The 5000-nt window shown below is 38.2% G+C and overlaps 2 protein-coding genes across 2 annotated transcripts in view; one reads left to right on the top strand and one right to left on the bottom strand.

The window, feature by feature from the left end:
• Window positions 1-5000, top strand: part of LOC138014096 (enoyl-CoA delta isomerase 1, mitochondrial-like) — a 97249-nt gene that overhangs the window by 82227 nt on the left and 10022 nt on the right. The window lies entirely within an intron of this gene.
• The window catches only part of LOC138059756 (polycystin-1-like), a 78617-nt gene that overhangs the window by 73100 nt on the left and 517 nt on the right, over window positions 1-5000 (bottom strand).

Raw genomic sequence — 5000 nt, forward strand, 5'->3', positions numbered from 1 at the left:
TAAAGCACTTTTTAAACTTTTAATCGAAAATATAAACGCTGGTTTTTCCCGGCGTACAGATTTTCACTTTCAGCGTCTACTCCAGGGTATTAAAACGTGACATTTTTCCTTCCAAAGGAGAGGCTTTCTGTCAGCGTGGGAGGAAGTTAAACCGTTAACATCAACTCTCTACTCGTTTCACTCGATTGATTTTTTAATTTCTGCAGCTTGAAACACCCCAAAATTGGAAACGCATTTCACGGTAAAGAGAGAAAAAGGAATGGTTGGCCTGAATAAATTGGAGGCTGGGATTTTGACTTAATTGCCCATGCTTCACACTTTAATTTATTTATGTTCACGCCTACATTTTATGCAAATACTTCCACTCATATCAATTTCCTTACATTTGACATTATCAAGTCATCGAAACGTCAAGTTATTTTTAACGTTACAATTTCTTTAACGACTTTTTCAAAATTGATAAACTTTTCAAACCTTCCCCTTCCCCGCTTTATTTTTCGAAAACATTCCTGTGATTAGAAAATCCTCTTCATTGTTTGATTGTTGTGGACGTAATAAAAAGAACTTCTCCCTTGGAGTAACGTTGGCACCTGCCACTAAATTCACCAAAAGACAACTTTGAACAACAGAAAAAAAAGAGGATACATAGTCACTTAAGTCTCTCCCTATTACAAACTCAAATGCTCAAAATATCGATAACGGATGTATCTGGCAGCAAGCGATAGTTGACTGTGAAAAAAAGGAGTTTCTATGAAACGTCTTTCCGCCTTCGTACCGCTTCCCAAGCTTTCCGGCGAAATCAATTTATAGCTCCCGACAAAACAAACATATTTTGTTTTGTTGAAACGACTGGTTTTAGAAATGAACTACTCATGAAAAACTAAAATGGGGCTTTCCCCGGTGCTTGGGTCAAGAACATATATGTTCAGGATTGACGAGAATGAGATAGCGTTCGATTGACCGTATTCCGGAATAGGAATACATGGAATAGAAGTTAGAAATCCTTCATTTTTACGAGATCAGGGTTCACATTAAAATTGTCACACACCTGCTAAAATGCTATTTCAAACATATCTTTATTAATATTATCCTTGTTGCTTCAAAAACGCCAGACATTCCGTTTTAAATCATCACTACACGTATTCTTATTCCCGAATAGGATCACTGAATCGAACGCACCCTAAGGTATATACAGGTCATCTGATTGTTGCAAATATATGTGTCAGGACACGCTCGGGATAGGTATTCGCAAAAATTTTATTTTACTAGTCCAACAGTCCACACTTTTTATGTAGCGATGATACAGATTCCAAGTAGGGCTTACTTGAAATTTTTAAGGTCGTCCATTAGTTGTTTTGTTTGAATAACATGCCGCAAACACTAATCTTATAGAGCAGAGGAGGAACGGGAATAGCAAAATGGCGTGCTCTGTTGATGAAATAAACAATCTTCTTCGTGATTATTTACCGTAGTTTACCGTACGTTCCATGCAACTTGTCTCGTTTCGATGACCACATGAGAAAGGAAGATTTTCATAGGCTGGTGCCGCAAACCGTTGCCACACAAGTTGCAGGACAGATGTTTTTCTGCGCAATGCTTAAAAAATTCGTTGCAACCGTTGCGGAAGAAGAACTCAATTCTACTTTCTGGAACGGGTCTCGCAAAGTTGCGAGGTATGTTACATTGGGAAACGATTCATGCAACTTGTCTCGCAATGGCGTTGCGAGACAAGTTGCACGAAAAATTGCACTGTAACAGCGCCGTTAAGGCACTGCTACACTGTGAAATATTCCGTGCAACTTGTCTCGCAATGTTCTGGCGACATGGTGCGGGACAAGTTGCACGAAACATTTCACAGTGCAACATACCCGGCAAGGGCCAAAATCGTTGCCAGACAAGTTGCACGAAAAGTAGATCTTAATTCTACTTTCGGCAACGGCTCTTGCAACTTTTGGCCATTCGCAGGGCATGTTACACTGTGAAATGTTTCGTGCAACGTGTCCCGCCACAATGTCGCCAAAACATTGCGAGACAAGTTGCACGAAACATTTCACAGTGTAACAGCTCCTTTAGTGAACGAGGTGAGCAAAATCACGTAAGACTTACAACTATGGAAAGTTATATTTTGAGGTGATGTTTTCGTTTTTGTCCCCGTCGTGGATCTTATAGTCCCTTATAATAACATAACAAAGTAAATCATATTTATCATGGGTTATGCGGCCCATTGTCTGGGCTGTTGCATAGCATTTTGTTACAATGCTTCATTAGCGGAGGGCTGGTACCTTGTATTTAAGAAAGAAAGCAACATGAGGAGCTTAACTTGGGTCAGGAATGTGGGTCCCCGCTGTTTAGGTAAAAAAAAATTACCAACATCTCAGTGGGAGTTGTAACAAGACTCACACTAAAAAGGCAGAGCGAGAGACAAAGGGAGAAAGAGGTGCTAATCTCGACACATTTGTTGGGCCGACTTCGTCATAAAGTTTTAATGACGACAAATAACTCAAATTACTATAAATTAATTTTGAGTGATGGGTCAAAATAGTCCAGAGGCACAGTAAATCAATCTGAAATATTTTCTAAAACACGCTTTCCAACGGCCAGCATCATCCAATTAAAAAATGGAAAATTATTTCTTTAATCTCTTTATTTCAAATTAATTTAAACACAGGCAAATTATATCTTAACTTTCAGGCTACCGAGATGCAACTTGTTTTGCCTGGCATACACTTTTCTCAACAGCAACGGTGAATTGGTTCTTTTCTGATTTTAAAGCAATCCATTTTTAAGTTTTATACTTATGGAACTCGATAACTGAGGAATAAAACTCAACAGCTATTACACCTTCGAAAATCTGCTTCCCTAATTCTCCGGTTAAACATGAAACGTTAGTGATGTATTGGTATATTTGTTAATTTAAACACAGGCAAATTATTTTGTCAGTTAACTTTCAGGCTACCGAGATGCAACTTGTTTTGCCTGCATGGCATACACTTTTCTCAACAGCAACGGTGAATTGGTTCTTTTCTGATTTTAAAGCAATCCATTTTTAAGTTTTATACTTATGGAACTCGATAACTGAGAAATAAAACTCAACAGCTATTACACCTTCGAACATCTGCTTCCCTAATTTTCCGGTTAAACATGAAACGCGTTAGTGATGTATTGGTGTATTTGTTAATTTAAAAACAGGCAAATTATTTCTTAACCTTCAGGCTGCCGAGACGCAACTTGTTTTGCCTGGCATACTCTTTTCTCAACAGCAACGGTGAATTCAGTGAATTGGTTCTTTTCTGATTTTGAAGCAATCCATTTTTAAGTTTTATACTCAGTATGGAACTCAATAACTGAGGAATAAAACTCAACAGCTATTACACCTTCGAACATCTGCTTCCCTAATTCTCCGGTTAAACATGAAACGCGTTAGTGATGTATTGGTGTATTTGTTAATTTAAACACAGGCAAATTATTTCTTAACTGTCAGGCTGCCGAGACGCAACTTGTTTTGCCTAGCATACACTTTTCTCAACAGCAACGGTGAATTCAGTGAATTGGTTCTTTTCTGATTTTGAAGCAAACCATTTTTAAGTTTTATACTTATGGAACTCGATAACTGAGGAATAAAACTCAACAGCTATTACACCTTCGAACAGATATAATTACATATATTTTCATAAAGCCTTTTAAGAACTTATGTAAAGAGTTCTCGTATATATTACATCTATAAAATTAAAACAAAAGAGGGAAAATTAAACTTTTTTTCCTTCATAGAGGGTCTTCAGTTGGTTATGATTCTTTGCAGCAAGTCCTCCAAGTGCTAACAATGAAATCCTTCGTCGACGTCTTAGATCTTAAGGTCCCTATTTATCTTTTCGCGGTGGCAATTCGACCTGACAAACTTTATCAAACGAGTTGCAGGGGCACCCAACGAATCTGTTCCCCAGAGGAATCTTGCTGGCTGGCAAAAATACAGGTGTTTCGATGAGCTGGCTGGGAAATTTTGTTATTGATAGAGGTTTTGCCAGGGAATTACTTACTTTTTCTAGCATTTCAACCCGAGCTGGCTGTAGAAACTCTGACTGAGGACGACTAAAAAAAAAAAAAAAAAGAACCGACGGCTGGTCAGAGTGATTGCGCTTGCGGAAAAACCTGTTTTGTCCCGGTTTTGTCGCTTTTGTTCGGTCGTTTTGGATCGAGGGATTTGAAAGCGCGCGGAATTCCTGGCTGGGAAATAAATTTGATCAGCTGGCTGGGAAACCAACCAATTTTATCTAGTGTCTTGCTGGGAAAAAGGAACAGATAATGTTTTCCCAGCAACAATGAAAAACACCTGAAATGCCTTAATAACATTTATTTTCATTAACTGGGGTATAATAATACATTTTACAACAAATTGGTCGTTGGGTGCCCCTGGAGTTGGTTTGAGACCCAATTTTCCTGTTTTACTCTCCCTTCGACACAGTACCAGAAACTAACCCCATTCATTCGTTGAGTTTATAATTATGTGCCTTCCTCTCGTGTTAATGTTCTTTCAACTCACTTGATAGTTTAAACCTTTAAAACCCTATATAAAGATAGCACACATTATTTTATAACGCCTCCAGTTTCCAAATTAAATGTTACCGTTTTTTGATCGATGAGATAAACTGCCAGCAGCCTGTAGTTATCTATAAAAGGGTATAATACTGAGCAAACTATTAATCAAGGCAGACGAACACTTTTGCTCGGCCAAAAACCTAGTAATCAGCTTAGAATCCTGGCACAATAGATGGGCTACAGCGCCACGGGGGCGAATATTGTTAGACAGACACTTTCTCGATCTGAATTCTGATAGAGTATATAACCTACACAGCCCTACATGCTTTTACCATTTAATTCGCTTGGATCTTCCACAGCTGTCATTTTAGAAGGAAGATAATCTTATTTCGTTCCCGAAAACAGGAATTCGTTTCAACGTTTTAACACTAGTGATATCTTAGTTAAATTGCATGTTTATGTTTCAT

The sequence above is a fragment of the Montipora capricornis genome, chromosome 8 (genome assembly GCF_036669925.1).
Source record: "Montipora capricornis isolate CH-2021 chromosome 8, ASM3666992v2, whole genome shotgun sequence".
Taxonomy (NCBI): Eukaryota; Metazoa; Cnidaria; class Anthozoa; order Scleractinia; family Acroporidae; genus Montipora; species Montipora capricornis.